The sequence below is a fragment of the Aotus nancymaae genome, unplaced genomic scaffold (genome assembly GCF_030222135.1).
Source record: "Aotus nancymaae isolate 86718 unplaced genomic scaffold, 86718_ANA_hifiasm-v0.15.2.pri h1tg000075l, whole genome shotgun sequence".
Classification (NCBI taxonomy): Eukaryota; Metazoa; Chordata; class Mammalia; order Primates; family Aotidae; genus Aotus; species Aotus nancymaae.
Genome location: NW_026988490.1, coordinates 675,043 through 699,071, shown reverse-complemented (window position 1 = coordinate 699,071; position 24,029 = coordinate 675,043). Strand labels below are relative to the sequence as shown.

General features: G+C 42.5%; 1 protein-coding gene across 7 annotated transcripts in view; it reads right to left on the bottom strand.

The window, feature by feature from the left end:
• The window catches only part of SNURF (SNRPN upstream open reading frame), a 267,460-nt gene that overhangs the window by 26,368 nt on the left and 217,063 nt on the right, over positions 1-24,029 (bottom strand). For 5 of the 7 annotated variants that reach the window (XR_010339200.1, XR_010339202.1, XR_010339205.1 and 2 more), the window contains one exon: positions 16,593-16,705. The exons of 1 other annotated variant lie outside the window; for it this stretch is intronic. The gene's annotated coding sequence lies outside the window, so the exon portion shown is untranslated. Of the gene's footprint in view, positions 1-16,592; positions 16,706-22,497; positions 22,816-24,029 lie in introns of those variants that run through there. One more of the 7 variants, XR_010339203.1, reaches the window with a different exon arrangement.

Here is a 24,029-nt window from a genome sequence, read left to right as displayed (position 1 = left end):
TGGCCAAACACCAGCCTGAATATTGCCATGAAGGTATTTTTTGGATGACATTAACATTTATGTCAGTAAACTTTGAGTAAAGCAGAATACCCTCCAAAATGTGGGTGGACCTCATCCAATCTGTTGAAGACCTTAAGAGAAAACAGATTAAGGCCAGGCACGGTGGCTCATGCCTGTAATTCCAGCACTTTGGGAGGCTGAGGCAGGTGGATCACTTGAGAGGTCGGGAGTTTGAGACGAGCCTGACCAACATGGTGAAGCCCCGTCTCTACTAAAATTACAAAAGTTAGCTGGGCATGGTGGCGTGGGCCTGTGTTCCCAGCTACTCAGGTGGCTAAGGCAGGAGAGTTGCCTGAATTTGGGAGGCAGAGGTTTCAGTAAGCTGAGATCATACTATTGCACTGTAGCCTGGGCAATAGAGCAAGACTCTACCTCAAAAAAAAAAAAAAAAAAGAAAGAAAAGAAAAGAAAACATTAAGACATTCTGAGGAAGAGAGGGAATTCTGCCTTCAGACTTAACACTTAACAATGCAACTCCTCCCTGGGTCTCCAGACTGCCAGCCTACTCTGCAGATTTTTGACTTGCAAGACTACCATCATGCAAGCCAGTTTCTTAAAATAAATTTAAAATAAATCTCACCCTCTTTCTCACACACACACACACACACACACACACACAGTTTCTTTAGAGGGAAAATGTGATGACACCTGCCTTAGACACTTCGCCTACAGCATCAAAGTTGTCAGAACTCCTAGCCAGAATAGGATGAGTAACAATCTTTCTCAATGCATTTAGTCCTACAAGTCACATTAGAAATGCTGATTCTGAAATGTAAAGACTAAAACTATTTTTTAAAAAGAATGCAAAACATAGACAACTGGAATAGAATACAGAGCCCAGAAATAAACTCCCCCATACGGTCAAATGATTTTCAACAAGTGTGCCAAGACCTTCAGTGGGGAAAGGATAGACTTTTTAACACATGGTACTGGGAAAACTGGATATCTACATGTAAAAGAATGAAGTTGGACCTGTTCCTTACATCATATACAAAAATGAATTTGAAATGGATCAAAGACCTAAATATAAGACCTAAAACTATAAAACTGTCAGAAAAAAGCTTCATAACATTGGATTTGGCAATGATTTCTTAACTACGACACCAAAAGCTAAGGAAACACAAAAATAGATAAATTGGAGTATGTCACAATCAAAACCTTCGTGGATCAGAGGATACAATCAACAGAATGAAAAGGCAACACACAGAATAGGAGAAAATATTTGTAAATCACATATTTGATAAGAGGTTAATAGTCCAATTAGATAGAAGACTCCTGGGCGAGGTGCAGTGGCTCATGCCTGTAAGTATAGCATTTTGAGAGGCCGAGGTGAGTGGATCACAGAGGGCCAAGAGATCGAGACTACCCTGCCCAACATGGTGAAACCCTGTCTCTACTGAAAATACAAAAATTAGCTGGGCATGGTGGTGCATGTCTGTAATCCCAGCTACTTGTGAGGCTGAAGCAAGAGACTCGCTTGAACCTGGAAGGTGGAGGTTGCAGTGAGGCAAGATTGTGCCACTGCACTCTATCCGGGGCGACAGAGCAAGCCTGTCTCCAAAAAAAAAAAAAAAGACTCCTAGAATCAACATTCTAAAAAAAGATGATTTTAGGGCCGGGCGCGGTGGCTCACGCCTGTAATCCCAGCACTTTGGGAGGCCGAGGCGGGTGGATCACGAGGTCAAGAGATCGAGACCATCCTGGTCAACACGGTGAAACCCCGTCTCTACTAAAAATACAAAAAATTAGCTGGGCATGGCGGCGCATGCCTGTAATCCCAGCTACTCAGGAGGCTGAGGCAGGAGAATTACCTGAACTCAGGAGGCGGAGGTTGCGGTGAGCCGAGATCGCGCCATTGCACTCCAGCCTGGGTAACAAGAGCGAAACTCCGTCTCAAAAAAAAAAAAAAAAAAAAAAAAAAAGATGATTTTAAAATGGACCAAGCCAGGTGCATTGGTTCACGCCTGTAATCCCAACACTTTGGGAGGCTGAGGCTGGTGGATCATTTGAGGTCAGGAGTTTGAGACCAGCCTGGTAAACATGGTGAAACCCTGTCTCTACTAAAAATACAGAAATTAGCCAGGAGTGTGGCGCATGCCTGTAATCCCAGCTACTCAGGAGGCTGAGGAAGGAGAATCCCTTAAACCTGGGAGGCGGAGGTGGCAGTGAGCCAAGATGGTGCCACTGCACTCCAGCCAGGGTGACAGAGCAAGATCCCGTCTCAAACAAACAAACAAACAAACAAAAAATAGATATATATATCCAATGGTGATATTTTGTGTATCTATATTGCCACATCACACTACCGTCTATTTGTGTTCTTTTTTTTCCTTTTTCTGAGACAAGGTCTTGCTCTGTTGCCCAGGCTGGAGTGCAGTGGCACGATCTCAGCTCACTGCAACCTCCGCCTCCCGGGTTCAAGTGATTCTCCTGCCTCAGCCTCTTGAGTAGCTGGGTCTACATGCACGCCACTCTGCCTGGCTTAATGGGCTAACTTTCGTATTTTTGGTAGAAATGGGGTTTCACTATGCTGGCCAGTCAGGTCTCGAACTCCTGACCTTGTGATCTACCCACCTCAGCCTCCCAAAGTGCTAGGATTATAGGTGTGAGCCACCGCACCAGGCACAAAAATTTTTAATTCTTCTCTGTCTGGCCTCAAAGAGTGAGCACTCACAGTCCACTTTTTCCAAAAGCAGGAAGGACATTCTTATGCTCAACTTTATTTTAAGGCAACTTTTCAGACTCCACTGATCTGAAAACTCTCCTGTTTAAAACTTACCTTGATTGTATTTGCTCCAAACAGATCACACATGTTTGAGATGATAGTTGAAGCAAATGACTTCCAGTCCAGACTTCTTGGTGTGGGTAGGACTCCTTGGAAACACCGTAGCCTCCTCTCTCTTCCTTCCTCCCCAGAATGCTTCCCACTTCTCACTCAAGAAACAAAGCATGTAATCCCAGCACTCTGGGAGGCCGAGGTGGACGATCACGAGATCAAGAGATTGAGACCATCCTGGCCAACACAGTGAAACCCCGTCTCTTCTAAAAATACAAAAATTAGCCAGGCGTGGTGGCACGTGCCTGTGGTCCTAGCTACTTGGGAGACTGAGGTGGAAGAATCACTTGAACCCAGGAGGTGGAGGTTGCAGTGAGCTGAGATTTCACCACTGTATTCCAGCCTGGTGACAGAGCAAGACTTCATCTCAAAAAAAAAAAAAAAAAGAGAAACAAAACATTCCCTATCCACTCATGGTTCTGTCACATCCAAATCTTAGCTCAGATGCTTGCCTCCCAGTTTAGAGAATCTCTTTCTCCATCCTTCTGTTCTCCGCTTGGGTCCTTCAGAAAGCTAAGCACCATCCCTGTATCAGTACTTACAGCTAGGTTTCAAATGATCTCACCTATTAAACAAAATTCAAACTTCTTTTCTTTCTTGGAGATGAAGTCTCGCTTTGTCACCCAGGCTGGAGTGCAGTGGCGAGATCTCAGCTCACTGCAACCTCCACCTCCCCAGTTCAAGCAATTCTCCTGCCTCAGCTTCCTGAGTGGCTGAGACTACAGGCACATGCTGCCCCGCCCAGCTAATTTTTTGTGTTTTAGTAGAGACAGGGTTTCACCATGTTGCCCAGGCTGGTCTCGATCTCTTGACCTCGTGATCCACCTGCCTCGGCCTCCCAAAGTGCTGGGATTACAGGCGTGAGCCACTGCGCGCGGCTTTTTTTTTTTTTTTTTTTTTTTTACCAGCTGCCCTCCAGAGCCACAGATGTTTTCCAAACAGCTGGCAAAGGGACTGGCAAAAAGTAAACTTTCTTTTTTTCTTTTCTTTTTTGAGACAGGGTCTCATTCTGCCCAGGCTGGAGCACAATGGCATGGATCTTGGCTAAGTGCAGCCTCAACCTCCCAGGCTCAAGTGATCCTCACACTTCATTCTGTCAAGTAGCTAGGACTACAAGCACACACCTCCAAGCCTAGCTAATTTTGTTTTTTGTAGAGAAGAGGTCTCCCTACATTGCCCAGGCTGGTCTCAAACTCCTGGACCCAAGTAATCCTCCTGCCTCAGCCTCCCAAAGCTCTGAGATTACAGGCATGAGCTCCATGCCCAGCCAGAAGTCAACTTTCAATCAAGATTACAGACTTGGCCAGGCATAGTGGCTCATGCCTGCAATCGCAGCACTTTGGGAGGCTGTGGCGGGTGGATCACCTGAGGTCAGGAGTTCGAGGCCAGCCTGACCAACATTGTGAAACCCCATCTCTACTAAAAATACGTAATTAGCTGGTTGTGGTGGCACATGCCTGTAATCCCAGCTACATTGGAGGCTGAGGCAGGAGAATTGTTTGAACCTGAGAGGGCGAGTGTGCAGTAAGCTGAGATTGTGTCACTGCACTCCAGCCTGAGCAACAAGAGTGAAACTGTCTCAAAAAAAAAAAAAAAATTACAGACTCAATGACTCTTATTGGTGGAAGACACATTATAACTGACAGAGATAGTCTTCTTGACCAAACTCTAGCTGGGTTTCTCTGAGTTGCCTTCTCAAATAGGTCTTAGGCTGGGCACGGTGGCTCATGCCTGTATCCCAGCAGTTTGAAAGACTGAGGTGGGCGGATCACCTGAGGTCAGGAGTTCAAGACCAGCCTGGCCAACATGGTGAAACCCTGTTTCTACTAAAAATACAAAAATTGCCCAGGTGTTGTGGCAAGCACCTGTAATCTCAGCTATTCAGGAGGCTGAGGCAGGAGAATCATTTGAACCCAGAAAGTGGAGGTTGCAGTTAGCGGAGATCATGCCATTGCACTTCAGCCTGTGCAACAAGAATGAAACTCCATCTCAAAAAACAAAGAAACCACTTAGGTCTTAACCTTGGCCTATAAAGATTTGAATAAAATACTAACATAGATTCTAGCAGCTCGAAGCCACATCCTCTGGTTGGCCCTATCCCCCTTAAATAGCCTGCCTGAAAAAAGTGAAGGCTCCCAAATGAATTCACTGTTTGTTCCAGCCAACACCAGAAGATAGGGCCTCTGTCTCCTGGCCACCGTGGGAGGGTCAGAGCCTAACTTCAAAAAGCACCAGTTAGCAATCCCAGATGGGTTTTACATGGACCAGCCACTTTTGGTAAATTTTTACTTCTGTGACTCAAATGAGCATACCCCACCCCCCGACTCAACCCCATCCTATTCCCTCAGTTTCCCTTTGTGGGTGAACCAGCCAAAGCCTTTTTTTTTTTTTTAAGACAGAGTCTCACTCTGTTGCCCAGGCTACAGTGAAGTGGTAAGATCTTGGCTCACTGCAACCTCTGCCTCCTCAGTTGAAGGGATCCTCCCACCTCAGTCCCCCGAGTAGCTGGGACTACAGCCACATGCCACCATTCCCTGCTAGTTTTTGTAGAGATAGTGTTTCATGATGTTGCCCAGGCTGGTTTCAAACTCCAGAACTCAAGCCATTCACCTGTCTCTACCTCCCAAAGTGTAAGATTACAGGCGTGAGCCATCCCGCCCAGCCTAGGTCTTAATGTATTGCCCAGGCTGGTCTCAAATCCCCGACGCAATCCTTTTGCCTCAGCCTCTCCAGTAGCTTCATTCCAGTGTCCAGTATACACCCAGCTTCATTCTTCCTTTAAAACACCCAGTCACCTCTGTATACACCAAAGTTGAGTTCAGTTCATGCTGGACTCTCTTCACTATTACAATAGTTATTAGTGATTAAAACATGTCCTTACCACTATAACTAATATCCAGATTTTTTCTTTAACATAATTAAGGTAGAAAAAAACTGAAATAAAATCATTCAGTATATTCTGGAAGCATTACTAACATAGACAGGAGCCAAAGAGGGAAATGTTGTGCCAGGCAAAAATAACAATCAGAAGAAGCAAAATGAATTGCAAAGTTCCTAGTAATCAAAGAATATGACTTTTTAAAAAGTTAGCTTGTTGCACTCTCAACTAGAAGTAAGTTTTATAGAATTTGTTAAAGGTACTCTGAACTAGAAAAAGTTTTATAGAATGTATTAAAGCTCCGTGTTTTGTTTTTTGAGACAGGGTCTCACTCTGTCGCCCAGGTTGGAGTGCAGTGGTGTGATCTTGGCTCACCACACCTGCTAGGGCTCACTGCCTCAGCCTCTTGAGTAGCTGGGACTATAGGCATGCACCATCATGCCCGGCTAATTTCTTTTGTAGAGACAGGGTTTCACCATGTTTCCCAGACTGGTCTCAAATTCCTGTGCTCAAACGATCCTCCCTCTTTAGCTTCCCAAAGTGCTGGGATTACAGATGTGCGCAGCACACCCAGCAAAGCTGAGTTCTAATAAGGCACAGGTGAACCTAGACAGGTTTCTGAAGACAATAATCTATATTCTGAGAATTTAAACTAAGGACATAGGCTAAATAAAAAATATCTATGCATAAAATATTTTTTATCCCTCATGTAAAATATATTTCTCCATCTCATCCTTGAAATTAAAAAATCATATTTAACATTTACTCACAGACCCAATCACTATGAAAGATGAATCCTGAACAGAGTTGTCTTTTTTTTTTAAATTTTTTGGACTGTGGTGTAATTTTATATTTTTTATCTAGAGAATTTTTTTTATGGATACGTAATAGATGTACATATGTTCAGGACGATTCTCGGAGCAAACATTTTACTGCCTTATCTGCTTTTATTTGAAAAATATGTAATTTTTGCTCTTGCAGAAACTGATGCTGACAGAAAAATTATCACATGGACCCTACACCCATGCTGTCCACCATTCAACAGGAAAGTAAAATATGCTGGACTCCACTTGGAAGAAAATGTGTTTGTGCCTTTTTAGGAAGTGGTGTGGCAGCCTGATAGGGGGTTGGCTGGGCGTCAGTCCAGGGCCCTGGGCTGTTTCTGTCATCCAGAACTCAGGGAGACAGTCTGCCACCCTCACGAGAGGACACCTAACTGACAGACTGCCTGCAGCTTCCCTGAGCTTCCCAGGTACCTACAAGTATTCCCCATCTTCCTAGACCTAGCCACCTTCACTTCAGAAGCCTGCTTACATTTCTCAGAAAAGTTTGAAAGTTTAATGTTAAATCTATGAGGTGTGCATGATGCTCCTCTTGACTGGCAACTGAGGGAGGAAAGGGGACCATAGGAGGCAAGGGGGAGAGTAGGGAAAGAGATGAGACAGAAATGGGGTGACACTCATTCGAAGAGAAGGTTCTCAGCGTGGAAGGAAGCTCTGCAAATAGGGAAGGCAAGGAAAAACCCTACAGCATAGACTGGAATGAAAAATATCACTATAAATACATGAAGATACCCACACACACACACATATATACACACACATGTAGTTATATACATATATACACAACACATAGTTATACACATATAGCTATATCTTTATATCCTGTAAATATGAAAGGGCCTAAAAGCAATAACATACCAGAAGCACCAAGACCTTGGTTTCTAAGTACCTTTCTCCAGAACAAACATCAGGATTCCTTGGAAAAACAGCTGATTCAATAGTGGGGATTACAAGATGAGCTTAGAATGTGTTCTGGGGGACCGGGCGCACTTTGGGAGGCCGAGGCGGGTGGATCACGAGGTCAAGAGATCGAGACCATCCTGGTCAACATGGTGAAACCCCGTCTCTACTAAAAATACAAAAAATTAGCTGGGTATGGTGGCGCGTGCCTGTAATCCCAGCTACTCAGGAGGCTGAGGCAGGAGAATTGCCTGAACCCAGGAGGCGGAGGTTACAGTGAGCCGAGATCGCGCCATTGCACTCCAGCCTGGGTAACAAGAGTGAAACTCCGTCTCAAAAAAAAAAAAAAAAAAAAAAAGAATGTGTTCTGGGGTATCTAAAAATTGGAGCCAGGTGTGATGGCTCACACCTGTAATCCTAGCACTTTGGGAGACCAGGGTGGGAGGACTGTTTTAGGCCAGGAGTTTGAGACTGGCCTGGGCAACATGGCAATACCCCATCTTTATAGAAAAATTTTTTAAAATAGCTAGGTATGATGGTATGTTCCTGTAGCTACTCCAGAAGCTGAGGCAGGAGAATTGCCTGAGCTGCAGTGAGCTGTGATCATGTCATGCACTTCAGCCTGGGTGACAGGTGAGACTCTATCTCAAAAAAAATAAAAAATAAAAGGGAAAATTACAGCTAGATAGGAAAAATAAGTTATAATGTTCTGCAGCTCTGTAGGATGACAATAGTTTTTTGATACTGACCACTATTCATAATTGTGATTATTAATCACAATTCTACTCTCTACTTGTATGAGGTCAACTTTTTTAGCTATTTGTCTTTCTGTGCCTGGCTTATTTCATTTAACATAATGTCCTCCAGTTCCATCCATGATGCTCTGAATGACAGAATTTCATTCTTTTTCATGGCTAAATAGTATTCCATTGTGTATATGCACCACATTCTTTTAATCTATTTATCTGTTGACGAACACTTGGGTGGATTCCATATCTTGGCTATCGTGAATAATGCTGAACACAAGAGTGCAGCTATCTCTTTAGTACACTGATTCACGTAACTTTGGATATATACCCAGTAGTGGAATTGCTGGTTCATAGGGTAGTTCCATTTGTAGTTTTTTGAGGATTCTGCATACTGTTTTCCATAATGACTATACTAACTTACATTCCCACCAAAAATGTAGGAGAGTTCCCTCTCATCCTCATCCTCACCAGCATTTATTTTTATGTCTTTTTTTTCTTTTGAGATGGAGTCTCGCACTGTCGCCTGGGCTGGAGTGCAATGGCGTGATTTCAGCTCACTGCAACCTCCACCTCCCAGGTTCAAGTGATTCTCCTGCCTCAGTTTCCCAAGTAGCTGGGATTACAGGTGCCTGCCACCATGCCCAGCTATTTTTTTTTTTTTGTATTTTTAGTGGAGATGGGGTTTCACTGTGTTGGCCAGGCTGGTCTCGAACTCCTGACCTCATGATCCACCCACCTCAGCCCCACAAAGTGCTGGGATTACAGGCATGAGCCACCATGTCTGGTGTGATAATAGCAATTCTAACTGGGATAAGATGATATCTCATTGTGGTTTTCATTTACATTTCCCTGATGATTAAATGTTTAAGGAATGGTTTAGCCACAAAACATCATTTTAGTGACACAACAGTAAAAACTGTGTGTGCCAACAAAAACAGCATTCAGTAGAAGAATCCAGTCTTAACAACACTTCAGGTGGACTCAAGCTGAGAGCATTCTGTAACATATCTAGCATGCATGCTTCAAAAGTCACAGACACATGAAAGGCAAAGGCAGGCAGAGGAACCATTCCAGAGAAAAGATAATAAACATTACGGCAGACTGATAAGATACATAGTACTAAACAAGATATTTAACATGAAAAAGCTATAAATAACATTATTGGGACAAATGAACAAATTGGGTTATGGCCTGTAGATTAGACAAAATAATTGTACAAATGTTACATTTCCTGAATTAATATCTTTACTGTGGTTATCCAAAGGTATATCCCGGTTCCCAGGAAATGCATTAGGGACATGATGTCTGCAACCTTCTCTCAAAGTGCTCAAAAGTAAAAAAAAATTTAAAAAGTTTATACACGGGGGAAACAGAGGGAGAAGAAAAAGAGGGAAAGGAGCCCAGGAGTGGTGGCTCACACTTGTAATCCAAACACTTTGGGATGCCAAGGTGGGAGGATCATTTGAGCCCAGGAATTTGAGACCAGCCTGGGCAACAAGGTGAGATTCTGTCTCTATAAAAAATTATAAAAATTAGCCAGGTACAGTGGTGTATGCCTGTAGTCCCAGCTACTCTGGAGGCCCAGGCAGGAGGTTCCTTTGAACCCACGAGTTTGAAGTTGCAGTGAGCTATGATTGTGCCATTGCACCCTAGCCTGGGTGAAAAACCAAGAATCTGCCTCCAAAAAAAAAAAAAAAGAAAAGAGGAGAAGGAATAGAGGGAGAAATGAAAGAGAGAGGGAAAGAGAAAAATGGATAAACTAAATAATGTGACAAAATATTAATATTTGTGAATCTGGGTAGAGGGTAGTTTTTTTTTTAATATTCTTTTAAGCAAGAAGGTCTCACTGTCATTCAGGCTGGAGTGTAGTGGTGTGATCATGGTTCATTGCAGCCTTGAAACTTCTAGACTCAAGTGATCCTCCTGCCTCAGCCTCCTGAGTGGCTGGGACTATAGGCATGCAACACCACACCCAACTAATTTTTACTTTTTTTTTTTTTTTTTTTGTAGAGAGGAGATCTCATTATGCTACCCAGGCTAGTCTGGAACTCCTGGCCTCAAGTGATCTGCCCATCTCAGCCTCCCACAGTGCTGGGATTATACCTGTGAGCCAGCACACCTGGCCATTAATAAATATTCTTTTAACTTCTGTAAATTTAAGGTTGTTTCAAAGTAAAAATTTAAATTAAAATAGCATGGATCGATCCATTTGTTTAAAAGTGCAAAAAACCAGAATCCATGTATGTACTTACAAAATATAAATAAAATTTCTCTGGAAGAGACACAGGCAATGATACTACATTTGCCTCTGAATTGGAGGGAATGTAACAGCATGGGGATGAAGAAGTAGGGACATAAGCAGAATGTCTGTATAATTTATCATCCAAACAAGCACATTTCTAAGAGAAAGCAGGGTTATTCATAATCATGTGAGGACAATAATGTATGTGTGCATCTGTGCCAGGCAAAAAGGGATATACTGTCATTAGGAGTGGAAAGACTTCTCACTGTATGCCTTTTACGTATTTTGATTTTTTAACTATGTAACTATTATTCAAATATATATAAATTTACAAATATAATTTAAAAAGGAATCATCTAAATATTCATTAGCATAATAAAAGTTGGAAAATGGGAAAGTTATTAAAATATCCTCACAATAGAATCTAAAGCGGCTAAAGAATTAGGGGCCTGACACAGTGGCTCATCCCTGTAATCTTAGCACTCTGGGAGGCCAAGACAGAAGGACTGGTTGATGCCAGGAGTTTGAAACTAGAATGGTCAACATAGTTAAGACCCTGTCTCTACAAAAAGATTAAAAAATTAGCTGGGCATGGTGGTATGTCCCTATGGTCCCAGCTATTGGGGAGGCTGAGATGGGAGGATCACTTGGAGGTTGAGGCTGTAGTGATCACACAACTGCACCCCAGCCTGGGCAACAGAATGAGACCCTGTCTTTTAATTAAAAACAACAACAACATTAAATTCATAAAAAGAAAAGAAGGACTCTGGAAAGGCAGTTTTGAAAACTTTATTGAGTAAGATACACCAGAAATGAGAGCAGAGGAACCGGGGTGTGGGGCCAGGGAAGTGTTGCGTGGTGGTGGGGGGAAGCAATCATACATTTTTCTTTTTGTAGAAAGGGGGTCTTGCTATGTTACCCAGGCTGGTCTCAAACTCCTGGCCTTGAGTGATCTTCCCATCTCAGCCTACCAAAGTGCTGTAAAAGCGTGAGCCACCATGCCTGGCCATAATCCTACTTTTGAGAATCAAAGAATCACAAAAAGCATATAGTTTATTTTCCTATGATTGACATTAAACACTGGAAATGTCCTTTCTCCCAGGGGCCCTTCATAAACTAGTAAGCCGCACATATATCATGGATTTGGAGGCATCAATATTTTTCTTAAAAGAGGTTGAAATTTAACTTTTCCCAACTCAACCCTGAATAACTTCAGTAAAGCCTTCGTATACAATTCCACTTAAGTCAACAGATAAAAATGATTTGTGTACTTACTGTGTTCATAGTCCAATAGAGAGTTGAAACTAACAGAATTTGGAATTAGGCACATGGAAAAATCATCACAGCCCAGAGGCTGAACCTTCTATGAGACGTGCAGACATTTATCAACAATCATCACATCCCAGTTTTCACACAGCTGGGTGTAAGGCTCTATTCTGCCAAGCATAAGCTCAACAAGACCCGCTTGTGGACAGGGGTACTCTTTTTTTCTTCCTGCCTGCACATTTCCCAATAGGACTGAAGGAGTTCAGGAAATGCCACCCCTAGCCTGGGCATGGTGACTTATGCCTGTAATCTCAGCTGTTTGGGAGACAGAGGTAGGAGGATCACTTGAGGCCAGGAACTGGAGACCAGCCTGGACAACCTGGTAAGACTCTGTCTCTGCAAAAAATAAAAAAAAATTACCTGGGCATGATGGTGCCTGCCTGTGGTTCCAGCTACTTGAGAGACTGAGGTAGGAGGATCTCTACCCCAAAATATGCTTTGGTATGTGAATTACTTTGAACTGAAGGTACTTGGGGTACAGCTCATACAGGCAGAGGTTTTCTCTGAGTTTCCTTATCTAAAGACAGATTATCCAAAAGGAACTTAATTATCACGAATCCCCTCCCCAGGAAACTCACCAACCAGGGAAGATTGGCTCCTATCACAGGAGAGGAGAGTAGACCTCGACACACACGTAGACTTTGTGAAGGACTGTTACTTGTTATTCTGACAGTCTGTTTATCTTTCCCCAAAACTGTTTACTCTCCCCTAAGTTATATAATCACCTATACCCTCTGTCCTAAGCAGAGGGTACATAAGCTTCTGGATCTTACTGGGTTCTAAGATAATTCACTTTTCTTTCATGTGATGTCCCTCTGCCCATACCTAATTTGTATACCTTTTCTTCCATTAATCTGATGACTGTCAGTTTCTTTCATGGACTCAATTATTGAATTCTCAGAGAGTAGAGGAAAGGTCTTCCCTCCTATAGAGGAGGAAAGACTCCCAAGCTCAGGAGTTTGAGATCAGCCAGGGCAACATGGTGAAACCCTGTGCCTACTAAAATACAAAAAGTTAGCCAAGCATCCAGCCTGGGTGACAGAGCAAGACTCTGTCTCAAACAAACACTCACACACTCTCTCTCTCTCTCTCTCTCTCTCTATATATATATATATAGAAGAATAATGAGCAACTGAGAAGACCCAAGTGAACCCTTCCCAAAACAGCCTCTCTCCTTTCAGTTTACCACCATCCTGACTTTTCTTTCACATGGACTACTTCTGAATGTTACAGAGATGGACTCAAGACAAGTATATTTTTTGTCTCGATTATTTTGCTTAACTTTGTGTTTATAAAATTCATCAAGGTTTTCACATGTAGATACAATTCACAATTTTTTATTATTTATTGTTGAATTCCACTGAATTCATATACCACCATTTACTTACCCACTCTGCATTATTTCCAGTTTTTTGGCTATTACAAGTAATGCTGCTATAAACATTTAAATACATGTCTTTTCATCAACTGTGCATGTAATTTTCCATGGCCTACACAACACAGCAGAATGGCTGGTGCGTGTATAAGGTACACATGGTTTTGTAGGTAATAGCATAGTTTACCAAAGTGGTTGTTATAATTAACACTGCCATGGGCAACATCTGAATTGAAGATCCATCAATTCCACTTGCGGTTAACAGATCCTTAAGAGATGCATACCCAGGATACATGTACTTCAGTGATTACGACTGCTGTGTTGGTGATAACTACAGACTAGATACAACCCAAACAATCATCAGGTATAGATGGGATCTGCTCACATCTGTAATTCTGGCACTTTGGGAGGCTGAGGCGGGCAGATCACACGAGGCCAGGAGTTTGAGACTAGCCTGGACAACACAGTAAAACCATGTCTCTACTAAAAATACAAAAATTAGCTGGGTGTGGTGGCGGGCATCTATAGTTCTAGCTACTTGGGAAGCTGAGGCAGGAAAATCACTTCACCCCAGAAGGCGGAGGTTGCAGTGAGCCAAGATTCCATCACTGCATTCCATTCAGCTTGGGCAACAGAGATAAAAAAAAAAAAAAAAAAAAAAAAATCTGCCTACTGTGGGATAGATAAGGAAACAGGATAACAATATGTATGTATACCTACATATAGTGATATGCACACACACTCTGTATACATATATAGTGAGATAGATACATGCTGTATATATTTTATATAACAAGAGAACACTATCAGACAATGAAAATTAAGAAGCTGGAATTACAAACAACATGGATAAATCCAGAAAATGCAGTATCAAGTGGAAAAGACAAAATAATACATAAAGAATAAGCAAAACTACATTACGCTGTTTTCCTGTAGCTTAAATATGTAATCACAAGGAATAAAATTACAAAGAGCAGCATGGAGGATTCATCTCAGTCAGAAGAAAAGGTCAAGATTGGGAAGGGATATCTAGGAAAGAGGGAGCCCAGGATCACTTCTTTCTTGACTTGGGTATTAGATTATATGTTTGCAAAGCAGTACTGTATTTTATACCATTTTTTTTCCTATATATAGCTCACAAGAAATAAAGTTTGAGGAAAAAGTTCTGGGTTCAAGGCAGTACACCTGAAATTTCTGGCTTTCATGTCAGTGAAATGTGCAGAGGATCTAGATTGTGAATGCCAGAGTTAATACCCCAGCTCTGCCAGTTTCCTGTGTGAGGCTGTACAAGGCTCTTAGTCTTTTTGTATGGCTTTTTTTTTCCTTTCTGAGATGGAGTTTCACTTTTATCACCCAGGCTGGAGTACAATGGTGTGATCTTAGCTCACTGCAACCTCGGCCTCCTAGGTTCAAGAGGTTTCCTGCCTTAGCCTCCCAAGTAGCTGAGATTACAGGAGCCCGCCACTGGGCCCATCTAATTTTTGTACTTTTTTTTTTTTTTTTTTTTTTTTTTTAGTAGAGACAGGTTTCACCACATTGGCCAGGCTGGTCTCAAATTCCTGACCTCAGGTGATCCACCTGCCTCAACCTCCCAAAGTGCTGGGATTACAGGCATGAGCCATCGCGCCTGGCCTGTGTGGCATATTTATCGTTGCTACTATATAACAGGTGGAAATAGAAAGCAAGAGGAACAGTGGGTGATACAGAATAAGTACTCAACTAACACTGGTAACACACACATCCTCTACTGTAGGCAATCCCCAACAACACTAGGCTCTGCTCAAAAGAGCATGTTTCAATAAGCCAAGTGAGTTGGCCTGAAGGACTATGCTCTGTTCCCTTTCTGCACTGGTCATCTGACTGGCAAATCCAAAGCAAGAACCCGGTCCTGTGCCTCAGTTACGACATGTTAACAGGCCAAGGGCTGATCATAAGGTCATTTACCAAGCCCTGGGTGGCTCGCTTTCTTAGGGTGGAACCCTTCAACCACAGGCTGACTTGGGGAACCTGACTCCACATGTTGCTTGGATTACAACTAACCTCCATGCCTTAGGATTCTGTATCACAGTTGCTTCCGCTCTCTTACCTGGGAAATAAGTTGGGCTTTCTTTATATTAACAGAAGGAAGATTTTTCTTGAATGCAGACAAACACAATTCCATGACTACTCTGCAGGAACAGTTTCCGAGAGGGACTACAGCTCTTCAAAAACTGCTTTTCGGGCCATAAAACCGTGTACCTGCAACCTCATGAATTCCCTGGGTAAGCCTCAAGCAAACTCTGCTCACCTGCTTAATGTCAATCTTCTTTAACTATGGCTACATCTGAAGTCTTCACAAAGCTGAATTTGCAGTTTCAGTTCTGTTGATTCTGGGGCAGATCTGATCCTGTATGAACGTGAGCCTTGACCAGCTGGAATACTGTAGCTGTCCCTAGATATATGCCACTTCCAGAATTCATATTTTACACCAGACAAATCATGGACTGTCACTGACCCATTAGTAAAATGTGCTGAAGTGCGTGGAAAAGATCATACACCTGTAGGACATAGTCTTTCAATCCTTATCTACTTGGAAGGGTGCTACACCTGGGTAACTCTCCAAAACAAACCTTAAACAACAGCTGACTTAAAACACAGGCACAAAGCATTAGCCATCCAAATGCTCTCTGAGGGGAGCTTTGCTGCTGGGACTTAAGATTTTGGAGGCAATTTGGTCCAGTCATTCTCAAAGTATAATAAACATACAAAACACTGGAAATACTATTAGCATGTGGACTCTAAATCCACAGGTCTGGGATTGAGTTTATGCCATTCTCCCTTGCTCCCCAGCCCTTGAGGGAGTTTGAGTATATAAAGCACTCATTCACATGTTGAAACTGGGCTTCAACTCTGCTCCCTCCTCAGCTTTGGCACACTTCTCTGATTTTCTCTAACCCAGGTTAGTGAACCTGAATCCCACTTCTCTCAAAGTGTGTTCCTCAGACCAATCCTGGCACTTGTTAGAAATGCAAATCCTTATTCCACAAATCAAACCCTGAGAATTAGAAACCCAGGATGGAGCTTGCACACTGTGTTTAACAAGCCCCCAGGTGATACTAATGCACACTTAAGTGGGGAAACCACTGTCCTTTCCAGAGGGATATACTAGAATGAAGTAGAACCACTGGAGAAATGCAAACACTGTACCAAAAAATGGGGAAAGAATTAAATTATGCAGTTAGATTGTAATTAAAATGAAAATGGCTTGAGCAACACAACACATTTCTGATTCAGTAAAAAAGTTTTATAAGCATTTATAACAGGAGGTCATGGACTAGACAGGATGTGCATGCAAGTGGAAGGTAAGGAGGAAGAGGCTGGAGGTAATGCAGCATTTCTACTTACATAAGAGAAAGTAGCTTCAGCCACTGGTAAAAGGGGCTGGACAATTTGTAGAGGAGATTCTGGTGGAAGAGTATGTTCAAGAAATCTTGCCTTCTAAGTTCCACTTATATATGCTGAGGTTGAGAATTGTAAAGAGAAAAGATATATCAGGTCATTCAAAATACAAGTACATGGATCTAGAATTCATGCTAAATGCACTTTGTGTTCCATGAAAAGGGTACATACAGATGGGGCAGAGGGAACATTTTATAAAAACTTAGTTTCTGTGCACTGACAAAGATCTTTTGCTTGATCAAACTTTAGTCACGTACCTGAACCTTCTGCGGTTTGTGAAATCCAGCTTTACAAGAACCTCCTCACCTTTGATATCTGATAACCCTCAACATCTGACCAGCTTCCTCATCCTGTACCATCCCCCAAGTGATGATTGATCACCCTGGCCTGTCTTCAGCAAAAATCCTGTTAGGCTGGTTTAGTCAGAATCCCCCTAACTTTTGAGGTTTCTCCTTGGTAATTTTCCATTCACAGACCTCCCAGCCTGTTCTTTGGTTATAAATTCCCACTTGCTCATGCGGTCTTGAGAGTTATCCCAAGCTCTATCTGTAGAGGGCCCTGTACTCATCACTATGGTGACCTTTACCTTGCTTTAACAAGCATAATTCAATAATTTTTTAATGCATACACATAAAACAATTGGCGATATGTTACATATATGTTTTATATGTTTGCATATATATGTTATGGAAAATCCATACCATTTTTTAAGATATATATTTTTTTCTAGAGATGATCTGGCTCTGTTGCCTAGGCTGGAGTGCAGTGGTGCCGTCACTGCTCACTGCAGACTCCAGTTTCTGGGCTCAAGCAATCCTCCTGCCTTAGCCTCCTAAAGAACTGGGACTACAGCCTGAGTCACTGAGCTTATCTACCTATCTATCTAATCTCTCTCTCTTCCCCCTATTGTTTTTAATTCTTTCACTTTGAAACATTAACCCATATTGCTCCTTAGTAAAATAACTCAACCTGGCCAGAAAAACCACAATGTGTATATATAATCAGATATATATCTCTGATTATTCAAGGAATAAAAGACATAGAACTAGCTGAATATCATTCCTAACTTTGGAATTTTTCACTGCCACCCCCTTAAAATTTTTATAATAGCAACCTTCTTCTATAATTACACAGATTTTTTTGAAAGTCAAATTACAAATAAAAAGACAATGAGGAATTTATAACTTTGGGAACAGTCTGTTATATTGTCAAGCTTATGTTGTATAATGCAACAAATAAAAGTTTATGATGTATATATGTATATATATATTTGTTTTTAGACTAGTCAAGTGCAGTAGTGACAAGGAGGGAAAGAGTAGAACAAGGAGTTCGATCTGTACTGACTGTGAACAATCAACTGAGATAACTCACAACCTTTGGACCAGCCTAGGCTATATTTCTGTAAGATGAAACCAGAACATCCACACTGGGAAAACAGATTGATTGGAAGTAAGATCAAGGTGGAAGAGAGCTCCACTGGAGAAAAGGGAGCATAATGCTTACAGGAGTGATGACAAAGTTTCTCTGCTTAATCAACATGTAGTCAGGCTTCTCCTCCACCCATCTGTGGACCTCATTATAAAATCCAGTTTTGGGCCGGGCGCGGTGGCTCACGCCTATAATCTCAGCACTTTGGGAGGCCGAGGCGGGTGGATCACGAGGTCAAGACATCGAGACCATCCTGGTCAACATGGTGAAACCCCATCTCTACTAAAAATACAAAAATTAGCTGGGCATGGTGGCACGTGCCTATAGTCCCAGCTACTTGGGAGGCTGAGGCAGGAGAATTGAACCCAAGAGGCAGAGGTTGTGGTGAGCCAAGATAGCGCCATTGCACTCCAGCCTGAGTAACAAGAGTGAAACTCCATCTCAAAAAAAAAAAAATCTAGTTTTAACAAGGAAGTGTGTTTATCAAGAACCCTCTTCTCAGCCAGGTGTGGTGGCTCACGTCTGTAATCCCAGTACTTTGGGAGGCCAAGGCAAGTGGATCATGAGGTCAGGAGTTTGAGGCCAGCCTGACCAACATGATGAAACCCTGTCTCTACTAAAAGTACAAAAATTAGCTGGGTGTGGTGGTGCACACCTGTGATCCCAGCTACTCAGGAGGCTGAAGCAGGAGAATCGCCTGTACCTGGGAGGCGGAGGTTGCAGTGAACTGAGATTACACCACTGCACTCCAGCTTGGACAACAGAGAGCCTCCGTCTCAAAAAATAATAGAAAAAAATAAAAAATAAAAAAGAACCCTCTTCTCCTGGATATCTGATACCCTTGATATCTGATCAGGTTCATCTTCCATCATCTTCCAAGTGATGCATGACCTCTCTGGCCCATCTTTAACAAGAATCTTGTTAGGTCAGTTTAGCCAGAATCCCCCTTATCCCTGATGTTTCCTTTTAGTAATTTTCCATTCATTGACTCCCACCCCCCAAACCTGCTTCTTGGCTATAAAGTCCCATTTTTCCATGGTGTCTTTGGAGTTCAGAGCAATCTCTATTCCATTGCAAAATCCCATTGCATTGGTCCCTGTATCTATCACAATGGTCCTGAATAAAGTTTTCTTCACCATGCTTTAATAAGTATCACTGAATATATATATTTTTCAGTTAGTTATTTATCTTTGGTCCCCTGAACCTCTCACCTAGGACCTTAGTGTGCACCTCTGAAACGTTGTCTTTACTCCTAATAAATTGACTGGGGATCCATGGTGAATTAGCCTCCCGAGACATTGCTCTGGACAAATGCCCACTGAAGCTTGTAAGGCTAGGTTTTGATTTTGTGTGTGTGTGTGGAGATGGTCTCACTACCTCACTATATTGCCAGACTGGCTAAAACCCTGGGTTCAAGCCATTCTCTTGCCTCGGCCTCTGAAAATGCTGGAATTACAGGCATGAGCCACCACACCTGGCCTTGATTCTTAAGATTCAGAGTATAGTGTGAAGCTGGATTAGACTCCCAGGCATCTTTTGAAAGATACTTCCTGGAATAGGTCTTTTTCCTGGCTCTTTGTAGGGTGAAAATTATTCCCTGACCCTTTGGCTACACATCTACTCTTCCTGACTCTTGTGGAAGGCCAAAATATGCCACCCTAAAATAGGAAGCATTGCGGAGCTGAAGACAAGAAGAAGCAGATGCAGGAAAGTTTTTTGTTCTTCCTCTACTTGCTGAAAAGCAAGACATAGAGTTGCAAAGAGAAAAGGTACCCTCTCCCTCCCCACTCCCCACACTAACAATTCTACCAGTGAGAACAAAGGCTAACCACCGAAGAAAACTTTAGACCCTGGTAAGCCTGGAAATGATACCAAAGGAATCTATATTAACATGTGTATTGACTGACTTTTATCTGCCATTTATTTGCCTTTGCATAAATTGTCAACTCTAGAGACTCAATCTCGTTTTTCTTTTTCTCTTTTCTTTTTTTTTTTGAGATAGTTTTGCTCTTGTTGCCCAGGCTAGAGTGCAATGGCGTGATCTTGGCTTACCACAACCTCCGCCACCCAGGTTCAAGCGATTCTCCTGCCTCAGCCTGCCCAGTAGTTGGGATTATAGGCATGTGGCACCACGCCCAGCTAATTTTTGTATTTTTAGTAGAGACAGGGTTTCTCCATGTTGGTCAGGCTGGTATTGAACTCCCGACCTCAGGTGATCTGCCCATCTTGGCCTCCATAGTGCTGGGATTACAGGCGTTAAGTCACTGCACCCGGCTCAAGCCCGTTTTTCTTTGTCTCTTCACTTCTCCAAAAATTTACTGTTCTCTGCTGAAGATGCTATATATGCTGGAATTCCAAGCCACTTCTTTGAGAACTACTAATTCTCTGGGTATTTTCCATGTGTAGATGAAATATACATATTAACAAACTTGTTTGCTTTTCTCGTTTTTTTTTTTTTTTTTGAGACGAAGTTTCACTCTTATTGCCCAGGCTGGAGTACATGGTGCAATATCGGCTCACCACAACCTCTGCCTCCCGGGTTCAAGAGACTGTCACTGCCTTCCTAACTTCACCATCTAAAGATAAGCTCAACTCTAAACAATCTTGACTGGCTGATCACTGGACTCAGAAGCTGAGTTTACAGTTTATTCCAAATATTAATCTTTTTTATTTTCACATAAACTAAGCTCTTCTCATTAAAAGCCTGACAGCTACCACCACCTAGCAGTTATCTTCTACCAAGTCCCAACAAATATTACAGCTGGTTCCTAATGAACAAACAGCAACCTAACAAAAAATAAATTGACTAACACTATTCAAATAAAATAATGTGTCTTCTTTAATTCAACGAGAGTGGGACACACAAAGTTTCTCTGCCTGACCAAAATTTAATCAGGCTTCTGAATCTTTTTCCTAGGCCCAACTGTGCACATCTTTGTAAAATCCAATTGTAGCGAAGAACCCTGCTAAATGAGTCTAGCAAGAATCATCCATCCTTTAAATCTCATTTGCCCCTGAGGTCTCATCAGTTTCCTCATCCTCTACCATTCCCCAGGTGACGTCTGATCATCCTATCTTGCCTTCTGCAAGACTCCTGTTAGGTTGTCTGAGCTATTAATAGAACCCTCCTGGCTCCTGTTTCCTCCATCCTCAGATGTTTCCTCTTAGTAATTTTCCATCCACTGACTCTCACCCTGCTCCTTGGCGATACATTCCCACTTACGGATGCTGTATTTGGAGTTGAGCCCAATCTCTCTCCCAGACTGCAAAATTCCATTGCAGTGGTCCCTATACCTAGTGATACCATTGAATAAAATCTTCCTTACTGTGTTCCAGCAAGTGTCATTGAATTCTGTATTATTCCACAGTGATCAAAATAATTGAAAGTTCAGTCGCTCCTCTGAAAAAAATTCTGACACGGGTACGGTGGCTCACGCCTGTAATCCCAACACTTTGGGAGGCCGAGGCGGGTGGAGCACTTGAGATCAGGAGTTCAAGACCAGCCTGGCCAACATGGCGAAAGCCCGTCTCTACTAAAAATACAAAAATTAGCCGGGCGTGGTGGCGGGAGCCTGTAATCTAAGCTACTCATGCATGAAAGAGCACAAGACAAACCTGAAATTTACCTTTATTAAAATGCTACTTCGGTTTAAATAAATGAAACAGGGATAATAGCTTTAACATACCTTTAAAAATATTTGAAAGACCAAAGACATGAAAGAGAAATAAAATATTATGCAGTTGTTTATACATGACTTACGCTCATAAAATGAACCAAAAAAAAAGTGTACGGAAATAAAACAGCACCACCTAGTATTTCTGAGAAAAGGTGAATTAATCTACAGGCTGAAATTCTAAACGCAAGAATTCCGCACTCCCTACCTCTCAAGGCACGCAGTCAAGGGATGGCAGAGCAATGAGGGCCGCCAGTCTCTGCGACGCCCGCAGCGCAGGAAAATTCCAGAGAGGAAGCCGGGGAAACCCAGGCCGGAAGGCTCTGGGAAGGGCCAATGCCACCCCGCGCCGCGCCCCACCCACGCCGCGCAGCTTAGAGGCTGACAATATCGGCTCTCGCAGGCCTCCGTCCACCTGCATCCAAGCCGCTGAGCTAAGAGCTTCTAGCGCGACGCAGACCCGCTGAGCTTCCCCCAGGCAGCGGCGATGCCAGGTCAGGCGCAGTTCTGGAACCTGAGGGAAGGCCCCAGGGCTTCACTTCGGGACAGTGACACGAAAATTGCCGGCTTCCCATTACCCGCTATCCTGCCAGACGGTCCAGAAATAAAAATTGCAAATTAACACAGAGAAAGTTTCAAATCGGATGCACTGTAAAATTTATGCTTCCAAAAAAGCATTACAAATGAAAGCTCAATACGTAGCAACATGCTAAAGGGAAATCACAGATTTCACGGTGGAATGCGTTTTACTGTTTGCGAATGCTCTGTGAGTTGTGTTGAGAATGGATGCATTTTGCCGAGTGCGGTGGCTCACGCATGTAATCATGGCACTTTGGGAGGCTGAGGCGCGCATATCACGAGATCAAGAGATCGAGACCATCCTGGCCAACATGGTGAAACCCCGTCTTTACTAAAAGTACAAAAAATTAGCCGGGTGTGGTGGGGCACGCCTGTAGTCGCAGCTACTCAGGAGGCCGAGGCAGGAGAATCGCTCAAACCCAGGAGGCGGAGGTTGCAGTGAGCCAAGATCGCGCCACTGCGCTCCAGCATGGTGACAGAGTGAGACTCTGTTTCAAAAACAAAAACAAAACAGAAAATGGACTCATTTTACTTAAAACCTCAACTACTAATTCTCAGCCTAGTAGATTAATTGGTTGAGTAAAAAATAATAAAAAGACTTCCGAGTTAATACCTAAATTAAAGAATGTTATGCTTTGAATACAAAACACACACACACACACACACACACACACACACACACACACACACACACCCGCCTTATTTCAGACCTCAGAAAACGCTTCCAAGCATGGATGGAACGCGGATATTGTCGCTCAAACAAGGATTTCAAAGAGATACAGAGAAAAGTAAAGAGATCATGTACTTGGAAAAAAATGTTGGATGTAATTAACAAAACTTCAGAGGTTACAAGAATGAACTAAATTACTAAATCTAGTTACTACATCAAAATTAGTAACGAGACATCATCTTGAAATAAAAAATTAGCAAAATATGGTAAATAAATAATAGGCAAAAATATAATTCACCCAAATAAACCAATGGTGAAAACAAATTGATACACTTTTCTCTATCAGATTAAAAATCTTTTTAAGAACAATCTACCAAGGATTTACGCTAAAACATTACATTTATTTTATGAACTATCTTGTAACTGATGAAGAAAATTATGCACTTGCATGTAAACACACACATTTATGGAAGGATGAATTTGCAGTCTGACATGGGACAAATTCAGTTGAACAGATTTTCTGTTGTTGTCGTTTTGTTGCCCAGGCCGAAGTGCAGTGATGTGATCTCAGCTCACTGCAACCTCTGCCTTCCAAGTTCAAGCAATTGTCTACCTCAACCTCCCCAGTAGCTGGGATTATAGGCACCCGCCACCATGCCCTGCTAATTTTTGTATTTTTAGTATAGATGGGGTTTCACTATGTTGACCAGGCTAGTCTCGAACTCCTGGGCTCAAGAGATCCACCCCTATCGACCTCTCAACGTGCTGGGATTACAGGCATGAGCCACCGTGCCCAGTCTTGAACTTTTTTTTCTTTCTTTTCTTTTTTTGTTTCTTGTTTCTTTTTTTTTTTTTTTTTTTTGAGATGGAGTTTCACTTTTGTTACCCAGGTTGGAGTGCAATGGCGCGATCTCAGCTCACTGCAACCTCCGCCTCCTGGGTTCAAGCAATTCTCCTGCCTCAGCCTCCCGAGTAGCTGGGACTACAGGCGTGCGCCACCATGCCCAGCTAACTTTTGTATTTTTTAGTAGA